This window comes from Pelmatolapia mariae, linkage group LG14, assembly GCF_036321145.2.
Source record: "Pelmatolapia mariae isolate MD_Pm_ZW linkage group LG14, Pm_UMD_F_2, whole genome shotgun sequence".
Lineage (NCBI taxonomy): Eukaryota > Metazoa > Chordata > Actinopteri > Cichliformes > Cichlidae > Pelmatolapia > Pelmatolapia mariae.
In genome coordinates this window covers 25,424,188-25,443,466 of record NC_086239.1, presented here as the reverse complement: position 1 = coordinate 25,443,466, position 19,279 = coordinate 25,424,188, and the positions used below count along the sequence as shown (strand labels likewise).

Sequence of the window (19,279 nt, the reverse complement as noted above, 5' to 3'; positions counted from 1 at the left end):
GCAGGGAACCATGGCCTAAATAAAGAACAAAATACAAAAATACATGGAAACTAAGAATGCTGGGCCAACATGGCCCAGGATCATGACATCACCCCCCCCTCAAGGGCTGGCCCCTGACAGCCGAAACCCAAGAAAAAAACAAAACAACCCACCCAGGGCGGGAGGCGGGGGACCAGGACGGAGGGAACGAAAACCAAACAAAACAAGGAGCAGGGGACCAAAACTGAGTCCACAAATACACAAAACGGGTCAAAACAGGGAAGCAAAGTCCAAAAAGGGCAGAAGGTCAACTCGGGGGCGACAGCACAAAAGTTCAGTTCAGCTGTTCCGGGGGACGGCCATGTGAAACGCGGCAGTGGCAGCAGAACGGGTCCGGAGGCCGGCCGCATGGAAGACGGCGGCGATAGCAGAGCGGGTCCGGAGGCCGGCCGCGTGGAAGATGGCGGCGATAGCAGAGCGGGTCCGGAGGCCGGCCGCGTGGAAGACGGCGGCGATAGCAGAGCGGGTCCGGAGGCCGGCCGCGTGGAAGACGGCGGCGATAGCAGAGCGGGTCCGGAGGCCGGCCGCGTGGAAGACGGCGGCGATAGCAGAGCGGGTCCGGAGGCCGGCCGCGTGGAAGACGGCGGCGATAGCAGAGCGGGTCCGGAGGCCGGCCGCGTGGAAGACGGCGGCGACGTGGACACAGTTCCGGGGGCCGACCGTGTGGACGGCAACGTTGCGGGAACAGTTCCGGGGGCCGACCGTGTGGACGGCAACGTTGCGGGAACAGTTCAGGGGGCCGGCCTCGACGGCGGTGACATCTGGCTGGTGGCCCGGAAAGGGACCGGCGATTCCCAGGTGCAGAAGATGGACCAGGCGTAGCAGAAGCCGAGGCCGGACCAGGCGTAGCAGAAGCTGGAGCAGAAGCCGAGGCCGGACCAGGCGTAGCAGAAGCTGGAGCAGAAGCCGAGGCCGGACCAGGCGTAGCAGAAGCTGGAGCAGAAGCCGAGGCCGGACCAGGCGTAGCAGAAGCTGGAGCAGAAGCCGAGGCCGGACCAGGCGTAGCAGAAGCTGGAGCAGAAGCCGAGGCCGGACCAGGCGTAGCAGAAGCTGGAGCCGATGCAGAGGCCGGACCAGGCGTAGCAGAAGCTGGAGCCGATGCAGAGGCCGGACCAGGCGTAGCAGAAGCTGGAGCCGATGCAGAGGCCGGACCAGGCGCGGGCGAAGCTGGAGCCGATGCAGAGGCCGGACCAGGCGCGGGCGAAGCTGGAGCCGATGCAGGGGCCGGACCAGGCGCGGGCGAAGCTGGAGCCGATGCAGGGGCCGGACCAGGCGCGGGCGAAGCTGGAGCCGATGCAGGGGCCGGACCAGGCGCGGGCGAAGCTGGAGCCGATGCAGGGGCCGGACCAGGCGCGGGCGAAGCTGGAGCCGATGCAGAGGCCGGACCAGGCGCGGGCGAAGCTGGAGCCGATGCAGGGGCCGGGCCAGGCGCGGGTGAAGCAGATGTGGAGGCCAGGCCAGGCGGAGCAGAAGCTGACTTGGACCCTCCAGCGGAGACGAGGAGGTGCTGGCCGGGCTGACCAGAGCCGCCAGCGGAGACGAGGAGGTGCTGGCCGGGCTGACCTGAGCCGCCAGCGGAGACGAGGAGGTGCTGGCCGGGCTGACCTGAGCCGCCAGCGGAGACGAGGAGCGGCTGGAAAGGTTCTCCTGAACCCCCAGCGGAGACGAGGAGGTGCTGGCCGGGCTGACCAGAGCCGCCAGCGGAGACGAGGAGCGGCTGGAGAGGTTCTCCTGAACCCCCAGCGGAGACAAGGAAGTGCTGGCCGGGCTGACCTGAGCCGCCAGCGGAGACGAGGAGCGGCTGGAGAGGTTCTCCTGAACCCCCAGCGGAGACGAGGAGGTGCTGGCCGGGCTGACCAGAGCCGCCAGCGGAGACGAGGAGCGGCTGGAGAGGTTCTCCTGAACCCCCAGCGGAGACGAGGAAGTGCTGGAGGGGTCCTCCTGAACCCCCAGCGAGAACAGAAACAGAGCCAGCGGGTACGCAGACTTCTGCCTGAGGGGACGCTAACTGTAGCTGCACAGGGCACGCAGTCGGCTTGGGATGCAACGACTGGGGCTGTGCAGTGCAAACAGTTTGTCCAAACTTTGTCAGCATTTCGCTGTCCTCAACTGACTGAGTGAGCACACAAGAGCTTCCAGCCGAGGATGGCAGTGACTGAACAGGTTGCTGAGCTACAAACTGGGCTGGTAATGACTGAGCTGATAACTGAACAGGCAGTGGAGCAAGAAACTGAGGTGGTAACAAAACGGATGACTGAGCAGACAATGGAGCTGATAACTGTGCTGGTGACAAAACAGGAAACTGTACTAAGAACTGAGTTAATGACTGCGCTATGGACAAAAGTGCAAGTTGTAGTGGTGGTGGAACAGCAGGCAGTTGAACTTGTGACTGAGCAGGTGTCTGACTCTTGGCTGCTCTCCTCCGGGGAACAGGAACGGGTACTAGGCCTGGCCGAACACCAGTCATCCCCACCCGAGGAACAGAGACGGGTGCAGGGACGAGCTGGGCTCTGGCTGCCTTTACCCTGGGGGCCGGTGTAGGTGCAGGAGACAGCTGGACCTCTGCTGCTCCCACCCGAGGAACTGAGACGGGTGCAGGAGTCGGCAGGGTCACAGCTGACCTCACCCGGGGAACCGGAACAGGTGCAGGCAACGGCTGGGTGTCCATCAACCCCACCCGAGAAGCAGGTACGGGTGCCGGGATGAACGGCGCCTCTGCCAGGCTGGGGACAGAAGCAGGGACCAGCTGGACCTCAGCCACCCTCACCCGTGGAACTGATACGGGTGCAAGGGAAAGCTGGGCCCGCGCTGCCCTGGGTACAGGAACTGGAGGTGGAGAGCGAAGCACAGGAACAGTTACAGTCACTGGGTAAACGAGGTTGCTGGTGCTGAACACAGTACTAGCACTCAGCGACTTATGGTGGGCTGGCTCTAGCAACTCTGCTGTACATAAATTGTCCATGTCATAATTAGCAGCCATTAAAACAGTCATTATGGGGACGGATTCAGGCTTAGCAAACTCTGGGTCAGTAACGCTCAGCTCAGAATGGGTGATTACAGAAACAGGTGTGTTTTCACAGACCAACTCAAAATGAACTGGCTGGTGGGCTGCACAGTCCAGGGGTGTAACAATGTCAACCACAGTCTTTTGAGGTGTAAACTCAGTGTTAACAGGGACTGGCACACAGGCATGGTGAGTTGGTTTACATATGGATGACTGCGGAACACAAAACTCAACCTGATTCAGTAGGTCTGAAGCACACAGTCCAAACCTCTTAGCTAGTTTAACTATGGCAGCTGGCACTCTGTCGCCATTTACATTCACCAGCTGAGGCGCAGCACAGTCCCAGGTTTGAATGGCAGTCCCATAGGAAAAAACACAAACAGTCGTTTCTTGAAGAGCTTCCTGAACATTCTTTGCAGAGACTGAGCTAGATGCCTGGTGCACAAAGTTCAAACGGTCAGACCGTGGAACACAACAGGTGACAGAGCCCATTTGGTTGCTGTCATAGCTTTCTGGTGACAGAGCAGGTGAACAGGTAAGACAGTCACGATGAGTAGCTGCATGGCTAATTGTCTCTATACTACCAGGTTTAGGCAGAACAGAAGAATGACTTGCTCGCTCATTAACACTGGATTTACTCAGGGGAACAACAGGCACAGAAACAGATGCTACTGAGTTAACTGCCTTAGAACCCTGACACTTTAAGTCTGCTGAGTCACAATCTACGGATTCAGGTTTATCAAAGTCCACGGAGGGAAGCACAGTCTTACTCACTGAGGGTGCAATGTCCGGAAGCCTGGGAGCTGAATGCTCGAGCGGAATGTGAGAAACACGATCACTCTCACCAAAAGAAGAAAGCTGCTCCGCTGCTCGGGAACGCCGGCGGCGTGAACGCCGTTTTCTCCGGGAAGGGGGAGGAGAGGAGCCAGGCCGCAAATCCTCCAGCGGACCGGGCTGAACGTCCTCCGGCTCTTCATACTGGAGCGGCAGCTCCGGGCGAATGAGTATGGTGGAAACAAGGAAGTCCTGGATGTGGGGGTGTAGCGCGCCGAACAGCCATGGGAGTCCGGACACCATCCTCTGTAAACGGATGGCTACGGTCTCCCGATATTCTTCCCCTGGCAGCGCTGCCCACTCCTGACAGTGGTACTCCACTGTGTAAATTAAATCCTCGCGGAGTTCAGCGGAGGGATTGTGAGGTGCTGGGTCCATGTCGTGGTCGCGTTCTTCTGTCATGGATCGGCTGTGTGGCAGGCAGGGAGTGGACCCAAACGCAAGCTCGCGGAGACAGGAATGAACTCAAAACGCAGCTTTATTGCTGGACAGGAAGACCATACAAACTAAACTGGAAACTAAACATACTGCACGGGGAAACACACGGCCATGTATGAGGGAGAACGCGACACAGAACTGAGGGAGACGCAGACCTAAATACACAGAGGGTTAACGAGGGGAGGGGGAGCACACGGGGAACACAGGTGACACTGATAATCATAACGAGACAGGGCAGGAGTGAACACAACATGACGGATGCTGATGAGGGACTGTCAAAGCAAAACAGGAAGTGCACAGAGGTTCAGACAGGAGGAGAGAGAGCACGGGGAGAGCACAGACATAACGGGCTGGGGAAAACATGGAATAAAACACAAGGAGAGAGGAGGGCTCAGATACACAAAGGGGCACACAGGGGGTAAGAGCCACAAGGGGGAAAACACATAAGGAACAATGTAACAGGGCAGGGAACCATGGCCTAAATAAAGAACAAAATACAAAAATACATGGAAACTAAGAATGCTGGGCCAACATGGCCCAGGATCATGACATATATATATATATATATATATATATATATATATATATATATATATATATATATATATATATATATATATATATATATATATATATATATATATATATATATATATATATCAAACCAGAGGCAAAGGCACAATAATGTTGACCAGAATTTTCCAAAGTAAGTATTGTGCAGAATCAACACAGAAAAAGAAAATCAAAGAGTAGACATCTGTCTGATCTGTTACTTGAATGTAGTGGCAGACATCCTATACAGCCATGTTTAGATATAAGATTCTTGTTAAATGCTACCATTCACATCAATGAATATTTTCTATTTGGAATGTGATATCATCAGAGAATGTGGGTAAAACAGAAGCTACCTTGGCTTGGTTTACTTTCACTCCATGGCCACTCTTACCTGTTTCTTCTTGCTTTCTCTCCTTATGCTGTTTTCATCCTCTCTCTCTACTTCTCTCCCTATCTATCCTCTTCTTTCAATCTTTCTGCTGACACCCAAAGGTAAATCTGAGAGTGAAACAGAATTTACAGCCCGATAAGTGACTGGTTTACATCACCTTATAACGAAATTCTAATTGAATATGGGCTGTTGCTGCCCATTGATAGGTAACAATTTTGCAGTTTTCACTTTTCTTGCTAATATTTCAGGTAAAGTTTGTTTTAAATCAGTACTGGATGGCCATGATCTTCATGACCACTTCACATGAAAGGGTGTAGTAATGTAGCAATACTGAAAAAATTCTAATATTAGAAAAATATGAAAAGGATGCACAAAATACAGAAAGAAAGCAACACAGCTGCTCCAAATAAGTCCAAAGTGCGAAGTCACTGTTTTCTAATTTAGTATTAACAGCACTAAATGAATGTTCTTTGACCTGTAAGACTGGAAAAAAGCTTCTATTTAAAAAATGAATATTGAAAAGACAGTTTTATTATTACAGCCACTGCCTTTAACATTCTGAGATTAATTAAAAAAATAAATACAAAAACTGATTTCAAAATGTGTTTACATGCCAATTGAATTTAAAGTCAATTTTCAAAGAGATGCTCTGTTTTAGGCTCATATTTTAAGAATTAAGACTTTATATTTATGGATTAAGATAACAATAAAATGGTTGTAAATTGTTCCCAGCCAATAGAAGAAAAAGCAAATGATAAAGCTGCTTCTAAATGCAAAGACATTAAACACTACTGGAAAATCTCTCAGACTGTCATTAGAGAGAGGTCTGAGGGATCTTTCAGGGTTTGTGATTCTATTTTTCAGAGAACTGGTTTGTCAGTAAATAGAGTTGATCTCTAATCTGGATCACATTTGCAGCATGAGTTACCATGGTCATGTACCCTGGTAATAAGTAAACCACCTTTCACCAAGGTTCACCCTGAAGTTACTTGAATAAGACAAAATTCTGTAGCACAGGCCTCAGCTCTTTCTTACTAACAATGCTGCAAACATGGCTGGGACCAATGTTGTTCTTTTTCTTTTCACGAATGTTCAGGAAATAATTACTAACTGTTAGTTAGTCTCTGCTTAACAACAGAGTTTTCCGTCTTGATGCATTCTCAATCATCCAGGAAAGTAAATCTCCAAAAGTTGATTCTGTTCATCTGGACGTAGCGTTTTGTGGGAGAAACAAGAAACGTTTCGTCACTCATCCTCTCCAACTCTCCCACAAAACGCTACGTCCAGATGAACAGAATCAACTTTTGGACAACAGAGTTTTTCCTCTTCCCAAACCCCCCTGGACACCAAGCCCTATTCTTATTGTTAGTAATAGAGCATTCAATCTATCTGATTCGTTCTCTGGAATCTGTTTGCTGCTTTTGGGTTCTCTCAATAACCGTTACCCTTAGGTCATCTTATATTTGATTCAATTCTCTCAATTTGTTGCCCAAACAATGACACTTATGAATCGAATCTGACAATTTGTCAGGTTCCTGGGTCTGTTGACCAAGCGTTTTAAGTTTTAGTTTATTTGGATGTTGTTTATGTTTAAGTTTGTTAGATTAGTCAAGTTCATTTGGTTATTAGACTTCTTGTGTTTTCTGCCCCTGTATTCCCTCACCCTTTGTGTTTCATGCTGCATATCTTATGTTATCAAGTTTGTATTGTCATGTCTGTGTCTCATGTTTCCTGTTTTATTTTGAAGGAGTTGTGTGTTCTTTGTTCATTGTATTTAGTTTAACTTCCCCTGTCCTGTCACTAGCCTCATGTCAGTCAGCTGTTCCCCCATGTGTTCCCACTTCCCCTAATCACCTCCTGTGTATTTAAGTCCTCTGTTTTCAGTGTGTCATTGTCAGATCGTCTGGTTTGTTTGTAGGCCAAGAGTTCATGTCACGTTTTCTTATGTCAGGTCCATGTTCCTGTTGAAGGTTTTTATTTAATTTAGCTCACCCAGTTTAGTTTATTGTTAGCCTTGCCTTTTGCCTTTTGTTTGCAGTTAATTTGCCAGCCTCAATGAACAGCTCGTGTTTGGTTATTCAAGTCACGTTTCACGTTTTGTTTCGTCTGCCTTTGGGTCCACCTTTCACTCTACACACAGTCAGCCACGCTGATTGTGACACAATTTCACTACTCAAAGAAACATTAACAAATACCGTCATTTAAGATATTATACAACTATACAACAACTGAAAGCTATTGCATGGCATGTATAAATTATGTAGACAGTGAAATGGTCCACATCAGTTTTCCATATTTCCATATTTGGCCATCACTGAATGTTTTAACTCAGGGTGAGTCAACACCTCCTCAAGTCACCCGCAGGCCAACCTTATGTGATTTAGATGCAAGGTGTTTTGAAACCTTTGAGCCAAATTTCTCCTATACAAAACATGCAGCAGTCTGTGCCAGGCTTACTTTTGGTTCCTGTTGAGCCTACACAGTACTGGTCAGTGCTGTACCAAAGCTTTAAATGCTAGAAAGAAAAAAAGAAACCCTATACATGGCTAGTATTGTATGGAGGACCACAAAATTAAGCACAGAATTTTTTATTTCGATGCGCGTGGCTCTTGTGGTCCTCCATAGTATTGAGGCATTAAAAACTGATATTTTACTACAACATGACACATGAGTTTTCTGACAAATATATAATAATGAAGAATTTAACATTTTGTGAGCAGAGGCCTGTACTGCAAAAAAAAAATAAAAAAAAATAAACATACCCAGTGCATGAACTAGTGAGGGTATACTGTAGGACAAATATGTACTATAGGGAAAATATGAAATATGATTATCCATAGAGCAGAGCACTACATTTTAATATTAATGCTTATAGAACAACAACATTGTTTTTTGTGGTTTATCACCAGGCACAGGAGAATAATAATATAGCAGAGGAAATGAAAAGACTATTATTCTTTTCTTTGTTTTGTAATGAAAAGTATGTGACTCTAGGAAAACATCTTAACAAACTTGAATTTAAAGCACTGGTTCAACTTAAGAAATTAACAATTTGTTCAAGCAGTGTTATCCTCTCTCCTGTTGCACTTTGCTGTGATTGGGTGATCTAATGATGACTCATAAGAAACAATGAAATGACACAAGCACCAGATATATTAAAACACTTCACTGTGGTGTCATAGACTATGCTAGAGGACCACTGGTTTAAGCACAAAGTTTTTATGAGTTTACCGTGGATAATGCACTCAACTCTTGTTGGTTATTTTCTTTGGGTGTTTTTTTAATTTGTTCTTTGATGTTAACGCTACTAAGTTACTAAGTGTGGAGGGAGGTGTTGTGGAAAAAGAAGCTGCGATGACAGAGCCAATGCATGGGAACGAGAAGTGTTGATTCTAGTTTACCTCAGTGTGTAACACTGGGAGGCAGTGAGCTCCCAGCCTTGCACTCTTATGGGGATGTTGTGATTGGAGGGGTTTTCCCTCTGCATTATGTTGTCACTGAGCCACAGCACAGCTACAACATTAAACCTCAAATTGCATCATGCAGCAGGTGAGTGTAGTATAGTGCTTGTTTTTTTTCTTCTTCCTTAGAACACTGAAAAGTCAAAAAGGTATAAGCTTTGACCATATTGCCATGTTTCTATAAGACTGTTTAAATGATATTGTTTTATTAAATGAATAAATACGTTATGGAGTTTTTCTTATCTACAGCTTTTATCAAAGAGCCTTTCGCTGGATGATGACTATGGTGTTTGCAGTGGAGGAAATTAACCATAATTCAAGTCTGTTACCAGGTGTTAAACTAGGCTACCATATCATGGACTGCTGTGACCATATCCCCACCGGCCTGCAGGCTCTTTTTTCGTTACTCAGACACTCTAAAACTGTCGACAGTAAGGTTGAAAAATCAGCAGATACTGGATACAATGGTATCAACGGGGAAGGGTTAAAGACTGTAAGACTAACTACAAAAGAAATAATGACCTCATTGAAAAATAGAAATGAAATCTCAAATAGTCTTAAAAACACTGGATATTACCTAAATGAAAATACAACAGAAGAAATAAAGACGAAAGAGTCTTCCACATGTCTGTATTATTCTCCGGTGCCTGCTGTGATTGGTCTTGCATCCTCTTCCCCTACAAGAGCTGTCGCTCACACACTTGGCCCTTTCAACATACCACTGGTAATAAACTGTACAACTTTATTTAATAGTGTTGTGTATTTGGTTTGTGTTTTAGCTCAATAATACAGAAAGAAATCACTTTCTCTCTAGGTGAGTTATTTTACCACCTGTACCTGTCTTACTGATAGCATTTGTACCCATCATTCTTAAGAACTGTGCCAAGTGATCTCTTTCAAGTTAGAGGTCTCGTAAAGCTTGTCACATTTTTAGGCTGGTTCTTAAATGCTACAATAAGACAGCTTTAGACAGCAACATGATTTATAAATGTTTTCTGTATATAAATTTCAGGATGACTACAGCCTTTATGGTATCCAAGCATTCTCCAATCAGTTTGGAAGGCAAGGTGGATGTGTGGCATTTCATCTCACCATCCCGACATCGCCCACAATGGCTGAAATACAAGAAATGGCAGATAAGCTGGAGAGTTCAACTGCTCGGGTTGTGGTGGTGTTTGCTACAGAAGGGCAGCTCCTAAATCTGTTCTTAGAAGTAAGTAGTTGGTTGATATATAGTGTCATTATGCTCATAATTGTTTTCATGAAAATTGCTGCATTCTTTTATCTATGCTTTTCCAGCTAGCTCAAAGGAATGTAACAGGGATACAATGGATAGCCAGTGAAGCCTGGGTGACCTCGAGCCGACTGGCCTCACCCCAGTTTCTCCACATTCTAGAGGGAACACTGGGCTTCACTTTCCCCGGAGTCAGCATCCCAGGTTTGAAAGAGTTTCTTTTGAATGTCCGACCCTCTCCCAAACCAGGAATGGAATTTTTCAATGGCCTCCTGGACTCTATCTGCTCCTCGGTTACATTGACCTACTGGCCTTTGTCTGTCTTCTCCTGGCATTCTTTGGACGAAAGCTACCGGACACATTCAATGAAGCAAAGCTCATTTCCTTCAGCATGCTGATTTTCTGGAGTGTGTGATTTCTTTCATTCCAGCTTATGTCAGCTCTCCTGGGAAATTTTCTGTGGCAGTGGAAATATTTGCTATATTAGCATCCAGTTTTGGATTGTTACTATGTATATTTGTCCCCAAATGTTACATTATTTTACTGCACCCTGAGAGAAATATTAAGAAAGGCATGACTGGGAAATATCCAAGATGAGCACTTTGTATTTTCAGTGTTTTTCAGAGTAATTAATTAAGTACTCACATTTGAATTTGAAGCTAAATAAAATACCATATGAGAGATGTCTTTTTTGTGATTCTGAATAGTATTTTCCTTTTAGGCCTTTAAAAGAAATATTTACAGTACGAGTACAAGTATAAAAAAGGACATGTCTAGAAATTATGACAAATAACATGAAATAGGTTATCATAAAATGACAGTACACTGCTGTTATTGAATATCAGTGATCGGTCAAGGATAAGGCCAATATAAATATACAATTAGAGCTGAGTACTATCATATAAAGTGGAGATAAGACAAAGACAGCAACAACCAAGATACATGAAACCAAAATATCACAATCAAACAGGAAATGATGAAAAGAGAAATAATTAAAAACAGAGACAGGAAGACTAAAACTATATCAATTATACATATGAACACCGCACTGTATAGAAAACATCACCTCAATGAAAAAGCCATAGAGTCAGCAATGGACCAGACCAGATCTGGTTCTGAGGGCCTCAGGAATTGTAAAGTTGGAAACTAAGAGACAGATTCACTGATGTTTTGCACCAATACAAACTGAGTTTTGGTGTAAAAGGAAAAAAAAAAAGCTACTCTGGCTACTGAAAAAGAGAGCACATTGAAAAGAGGTAGGAACTCTGAGATTTTTACAACTGACCATCTCACAAACACATTTCTGGGAGTTTCTTTCTCGAGACCTAAAATATAGGGAGGGCAATATTTACTAACGTTTGACATATGCAACTTACTCTTGCCAATATTTAATGTGAAATAAAGCATGCTGGGTTTTTTTTTTTTATGCTTAATACGATGGCAGCTACTGTATTTCTGCACAGAGGAAGCACTGAAAGGATTTAAGAACTTGTGCTGAGAGTGAGATTTTTCTCCCAATCACAGGTGCACTCATGGCAGTTTATTTGGAATGCAAGATGAAGATATGTTTTAAAAAGTGTCACGGCCTGGCGGATCAGCTGCACGCTGATCGGCACTTTCTATCTGTTTCTCTCTCTCTCTTCCACTCTTTCTCTCCCCTTCTCTCTCGCCGGGGCGGAACTCACTGTGGGTTCATGCCCTTGGTCCACGCCTTCGGGAAATGAGACACCTGGGTCTCATCAAGATGATCAGTATTTAAGGAGGTGACTGCTGTTCGTCGTTGGATCGTTGTCGACCACGCGCTAGTGATAGCCAAGCTACAGCAAGTTCAGCTAAGTGTGTTCTTGGTGCATTGTATCTAATCACGTCACCCTGTCTGCAGAGCTCCCTAGATTTCTCCCCGTGTGATTCCCGAGTGGTGAGTGTTTGAGTGAGAGCCTGTGATCGTGTGTGTGGATTATCTGCTCGGGAGCAGGTTTACTTTATGTAAACAGGATTAGATCGCGGCCACTCAGGTATGTCCGCTGCAGTTATATGAAAGCAACAGCGATATTTCGCCACTGTTTTACCATAAATAAATATTATCAATGTAACTAAATATAATGCAGCATTTGATGCTTTTATTGATTTCATACAGATACATACAGGTCATTTCCGAAAAAAAGGGAAATGTACTCTTAACCATTCTATGTCATGTAGTAGATCATGTCAGATGTAATTCATATTTTAGGGTAGTATAAGTAAATTACTACGTGCAATCAAGATGAGACCACGGCTATAAAAGCGAAGGTGGATTTGGGAAGTCTGTCGCAGCCATGTCCTGTCCGTTTATACGCGAGCAACCCATTGCGGAAGGTGCAAGAGTGATAAGGAGAGTTTTCAGAATACAGCGGACATTGCGGGATAGACAGGATCCCTTAGCTCAGCGCGACAGTGTGCTCATAGAGAGGTATCGCTTTTCCCGTGAGGGTATTATTTACTTAACCACCTTGTTGGATCCCTATGTTAAGAGTTCCACTCGCCGTAGTCGGGCGTTAACAACTGCACAAACTGTGTGCATTGCCTTGCGTTTCTTTGCGAGTGGCACGTTTCTGTACGCTGTTGGAGACGCAGAGAACATTGGCAAAAGTGCTGTCTGCCGTGCCATTCGCAAAGTATACCTGGCACTCAAGCAATTCCTGGGTGTGTTTGTGGTTTTCCCAAGCCACGTGAGACCACAGGTTGTCAAACAGGGCTTTTTCGCCATTGCAGGTACATGAAAATCGATAATGAATGTGATGCAATCATGACCTATGTCTGTAACTGTAGCGCGATTGTCCGCAGGCTTCCCCAATGTGATTGGTGCCATAGACTGCACACACATTGCAATCAAGGCCCCCCCAGGCCCCAATGAAGGGGATTTTTGTCAACCGAAAGGGGGTCCACAGTATAAATGTGCAGGTGAGTAATACTAATATTCCAGACGGTAATATGTAATGGAATGGAGTGTGTTCACATATACTGACATCCCTTAGATCAGGGGTGCCCAATCCCAGTCCTCGAGAGCTACCGTCCTGCAGCTTTTAGATGGATCCTTGTTCCGACACACCTGAATCAAATGAATGGCTTGTTATCAGGCATTTGCCAAACTTGATGGCATGCTGAAGAGGCAATCAAACCATTTGATTCAGCTGTGTTGGAGTAGGGATGCATCTAAAAGCTGCAGGACAGTAGCTCTCGAGGACTGGGATTGGGCACCCCTGCCTTAGATGGTGTGTGACTCCATGTGCCACATCACCAATGTGGAAGCTAAATGGCCAGGATCAGTGCATGACTCAAGAATCTTCAGAGAGTCAGGGTTATGCACATTATTTGAGCGTGGTAAGTAAAAGGGACGTATTTCGATATGTCATACTTATCTTGGGCCTAACATAACAGCATTTCTCCATTACACAGGGGCCTACGATGGGATTCTTCTTGGGGACAGGGGTTATGCATGCAGGCAGTACTTCCTGACACCGTTCCCTGACCCCAACCCTGGGCCACAGACCTGCTACAATGCAGCTTTAGCCAGGACAAGGGCACGCATTGAAATGACCTTTGGGCAATTAAAGGAGAGATTTCAGTGTCTGAAAGGTCTGAGGGTTGCACCTGACAGGGCATGTGATATTATTGTTGCATGTGCTGTACTGCACAACATTGCCACCATTAGAAAGGAGAGGACCCCTGTGGTGGAGGTGCAGCCTGTTGATGACCTCCAGCCAGTGCACCTGGACCAACCCAGTGGCAGAGCTGCACGGGACAGAATTGTGCAACACAATTTCGCATATTAAACACTTGACCAAACATATTATCCTGTGATATTTATTTGGGCATTTCCGTGCCGTCTCGTCCACCAGAAGGCAGCCATCATTTGCCTGGAAAAGAAAATGACATATACTGTGCCACGCAAGGTTACCAATAGTGCTCTGTATGAAAGTGTATTGTTACTAACTCTGTAGTTCCTTCTGTAGCAACTCGATTTCCAGTTGTACTTTTTGCCTCATTAGGGCTTGGAGTTCGATGTCACCGAGAAGCTTCTGTTTCTTCAGCTCAGTGTACTCTATTTTCTGCTGGAGACTTCTCTTATAGAGCACACGGATGTCACCGTGTTCCAATTGTAGGGACAACATTTGACAGTCAATACATGTCATGTAGGAGGTAGAATTAATTCCAAGACTGCCCACCCACCTCTGTATCAGGCCCCTCTGCCGGCCTCTTGGCCTGCAAACCATACTGCAGTCAGAAACACATGGCAGTACACAAGTAGATACACATTCAGGCCAAATTATGCATGCACTTACAGGGAATGTGGTTCCTCCAAACCACAGTCATCTGACAGGGTTGCTTCACTGTCCTGTGCATTGGGAACAACATGGTGTTACAAAGGGATGTGGTACAGCCTATTGGTCTACATCATTACACAACAGATTGTGTGTGTGTGTATGTATATGTATGTATCTCCCAACTTACTGTGCATGCTTCAGTCACCCCTTGCATGGGAACAGGTAAAAGTGACGGAGTGTCATGTACGACTGCACACACAAACACCCACAGTGTACAACCAGCATTGTGATTACGGCAACGACCACATATTTGGCATTTTACAAATGGAATTATGAGCTCATTTACCAGTTATGTAGGTGCTGCTACTACTGCACCCCGGCTGCTGGTCTAAGGAGGAGCTGCCCCCGGGGATGCCCTCAACAATGGGTCTGGTGGCGTTCAACCCTAGGGCCAGCTCCTCTGCCGGGGTGTGACGAGGGGGTGCAGGACCACCACCTGTCTGTTGTTGCTCTGCCCTTTTCTTGGTTGCTGTTATGACCAAACAAACAGGTTATTTCAGGGTCTCTTTTCAAGAGACTGAATGCAATATGAGTGATAGATATTACCATTCTGTAGGATGTTCTTGTATTTAACTTTTACTTGTTCCCATGTTCTGGTGGGTCCTGTTGTGGCTCTAATGTGAAAGAGGATATGATGTCATATAATATAATGTGGTATTGTATGTTATCACATGATATGATGTAATATCATGGATCACTCACGTGTTTAATTTGTCAGCAACTTTCTGCCAGCCCTCTCTCCTTGCTTTTGCAGCCTTTGCAGTGTTCCCCTGCATTTTAATTAGACTCTGGAACTCCTGATATCCCTCAATCAAGAGTTCTTGCTCTGCTGCCGTGAAATACTGAGCGCGCTCCTTCGCCATCTTCGCCGACCAATCACAGGGTTGCCGATCAATGTTTCTACTATCGATGCGTAGCCCCTTTTAAGCCACCCAGTGATCTCAGATTACTTCATCCAGCTGTACTAATCGTCAACAACAGGTGTGTTCGGAGAACCGGATTAGCGAGCTCAAGGTTAGCGCGATGATTTGATCTTGGATGTGTCATTTGATCTTGGATGTAGTAAGCGAGGTACGAAGAACGGGCCCCTGGACATCCCTGGAGCCCCTTTTCCCCCACTCAGCTGTACATAGCACTCCCCCCGCACCTTCTTGTATATACACCTGGTGAATTGTAAATAAACCTTTCTTGTGTGCATCCGAGCCCGGAGTCCTGTGCTTGAGTCCTACTTTGAACCGTAACAAAAAAGTATAGGTTAAAGAAGTGACACAATACTAGCAGCAGCAATAAAACTTCTTCAAGCATTTCAGTTTTTATCATTGAGTTCTCTTCAACATACTGTAGCTTCTGTGACAGGAATTTCACCGTATGTGCAATGGGGTTCCAAGCAAAATGGCTGGAGAATGGCAAGAACAGAGGGATGGCAATAATGATTTTGGACACTATCCTGATAAAAATTCAGGTGTGGGATGAACATCAATCTGATTATTGCATTTACATTCAAGGTTACAAGGTTATAGCCAGGCAAACCATATGACAAAACCAGATCCAGAGTGTGTCCATGTTTATGTGTGTGTAGCAGGTTGGAAAAGCTACATGTTTATTTTTGTAAGAAAACCAATTACCCCCTTATTTTTTGTTTATTATTGTGACTTATTTTGACAATGTTATGTGTTGCCAGACCATGGTTATATTTCATTATGCCAGTAGATGGTGCTCTTGCACTGCTGTGGAACTACCAGAGAGACTCTAGCTATAGGCTCTGCGCATGCGCAGCTCAGAAATAAATGAGCTCCGGCCTGAGCAAGACGCTAACTTCGGTGTCCTCTCTATTAATCCACAGGTACTGACAAACAAACTTTTATGTTACCGAACTGGTTCTGAATGTCATGTAAGTTGAGTAACAACTGTTCGGCTATATTTTGAGATGATTGTGATGATGTTGTTTTGTGGTATTTTGTTGTAATGAGTATTAGTGGATCATCGGCATAGTGCTATAATGCTACGTAGCACTATAAGTATATGCTATGACAGTGGCAACCTGCGACTTCAGAAAATGTGTTGTAGTGTTTGTTTTAGTGTTATCCAAGCAGTACTGAGTACATGTATTAAGGGGAAAGCTTTTCGTTGGTGAAACAACGTTTGCAGTCGTCGGCCGCCATGTTGTGTTGAGTTCAGGGGACGCCATGTTTAAAAGTAATAGCGTATATGGCGCGAATGTGGGGAAAGGTTGTGTGAATGTGAGATGGGTTATTTTGGTATGTTGTTATGCTTTAGCCGTGAGTGTTTTGTTTAAGTTGTGAGTATGTAAAGTCATTTTGAATTAGTTTGTATTTATTTTGCTTTTGAGAGAATGCTTTTTGTAACTTTATTTTTGTTTATGAACTCTGTTATTTTATGGGAAGAATACATGGTCTAGTGTGATTTGTATTGTGTATATGTGGAGAAATAAATGAGCTCCGGCCTGAGCAAGACGCTAACTTCGGTGTCCTCTCTATTAATCCACAGTTTGCTCATATTTGGCTACGCAGTGCTCTCTAGCCTGTGTGCTGCTTGCTGCCGGTCCAGATTCCCCTTGGTCTGGTGCCGGTAACATGTGGGACCAACGACAGACTGCAAAACATTAAAAGCATCAAGTAGGTTTAAAAAGTCCTTTGACAATGGCTTAGTAGGACAACACACATGAATATTCATAAGACCAAGGATTAAAACTTGTCATACTTTAGCAATATTTTAGCCAAGAACTCCTGTTATATTTAGGTGGATGGGAAATCACTGCACAAAGAACAGGATGACTGCTACCAAGCTCAAACATATTCAGTTGAAAACTGGAGAAAGTGACAGGTGACAGCCAGTGTTGGTCAAGTTACTTGAAAAAACTAATCAGTAACTAATTATTGATTACTTCCCCAAAAAAGTAATCCCGTTACTTTACTGATTACGTATTTTAAAAAGTAATTAATTACTTAGTTACTTTTTAAAAACTCTATTTACAACCTGAATAGGTGATAAAGCGATAGATCTTTCAGCCCAATTCTACTTTTTCTGCATAATCCATCATACAAAATGTAATCAAATGGAAAAGTCTCTTTTTAAAACTTGTTTTATTAGTTTTAATCTTTTAACTTTATGCATCAAGCAAATATTTAATTATATGCAACATTCTCTGACTGGAAGAAATTTGTTTAACATTTAAACCAATTTTCTGCACATTCCAGGACGTAAAATAAAATATTTTTTTTGTGTTTACACTCAGTCTTTCAAATAGATGCAAGTAAAACACAGCAGAAAATAAATAAAATCAAAGACTAGCGGTCCTGTTGCTCTATTTTCACCTGTGCACAGCAGGAGTGGGGTAGGCGGAGGTGTGCCCTGTTGCAGGTGTGCCGCAGCGGTCAGTTGAAGAATCCGTGAGTTTCTCTGTGAATTTCCCATTACGTGGTAGCGCACTCGGTGCTTACTCAGAAGTTTTCTTCCCACGCACAATGGACACTAATGTTTTTGTCACTTTTTATGGAATCAAACTCAAAATAAGGTCGGTACTTCCACGCTTTAAACGCTGCACGCTCATACTCTCTCCCGCACTCGATATATTATCCATTGTTGATCTGCACACAGCTGTTGTCACGAATGTCGCACTCACTTACGTCATTGTCATGAGACATTCTCGCAAAAAAATCAGTTTTAGTAACGCAGTAACGCCGCGTGCTTACGGGAAAGTAACGGTAATCTAATTACCGTTTTTGCAATAGTAATCCCTTACTTTACTCGTTACTTGAAAAAAGTAATCGGATTACAGTAACGCGTTACTGCCCATCTCTGGTGACAGCTGACGACAGAGAAAAGTATTTTTATAAACTGCGGCCACTCCTCCACCTTGGCCCGTAGTCCTCTGTGAGTTACAATATGAACAGTCTGGCGGTAACAGTTCTGAGAAAGAGCTTAACTCAACATCACCCAGTCAGGTTTCTGTCACACAGAGGAAATACAGATTATGAGAAGTGAAGAAATCCTTCAGTATGAACGTTTTATTTGCTAACGACCTAGCGTTAAGCAGGGCAATCCCAGCAGGGTCCACCAGGCCGGTGACAGCCACCCAAGGAACCTGTTTTAATGGCAGGAGATTCCGCGGATTCACTCCACTGCTGCCAAGAAAATAGAATAAAAGTACATGTGTGGGCAGCGTTGTTTATTGTTGTGTGAATATGTAGTTTCTAAATTTTTATTTAACTTTACTATGACTGCTACCATTATATTGACTAGCAAAACCTCAGCCTACAGGCAGTTTTTGCCAGTGCTGCAGTGCTTTTTCATAGTCTTCATTCCATATTTATGGTTGACTCTAACTAAGTGGGTGACTTCACAGATGCAAATTAAGCTACAGATGAGCAATGTACATTGTAGCTGAGATGTGAATAAAACAAACAGAGAACATAAGGTCACATTTGCGGATGATGATGATGAAATGAACATTATATATATGAATATCAGATTAATTGAGATTTATATATATATTTAACTTATAGATGTTAACAACTGCTTTATGTGTAACCACGTTTATGCAAAGTTTGGATCAGACGGCCCACCCATTATGGAAGGTATTTTATACATACATACACGTTCATACACTATGATCATTGTAATTGCGGCACTCTGGCTCTGTTTCACTCTTCTGTACCACCTTTAGGAGTCAGTCCAGCAACAGGTATTTGAAATGCGAGCAAGACCAGGTACTTTTGTTTCAAAACAGATTAACATGGCAACACTCGGTCAAAAAACTGTGTTGCTTCCAGCTTATCCGACTCCCCGACTACTTAAGCATAAATACTTAACAACAAACATGTATATTTCTTCTTTTAATCATTTTACCACTACCAATAAACTAGCCTTTAATTGCTCTTACAATCATTATGGTAAGATGAAGCAATTCAGACTCAGAGAAATGGATAGAACAAATGG

At 44.7% G+C, this 19,279-nt stretch overlaps 1 pseudogene; it reads left to right on the top strand.

Annotated features, from left to right (window-relative positions):
* The first annotated feature begins 12,271 nt into the window (after positions 1 to 12,271).
* On the top strand, positions 12,272 to 13,768 carry LOC134640613 (putative nuclease HARBI1; annotated as a pseudogene).
* Positions 13,769 to 19,279: the final 5,511 nt, after the last annotated feature.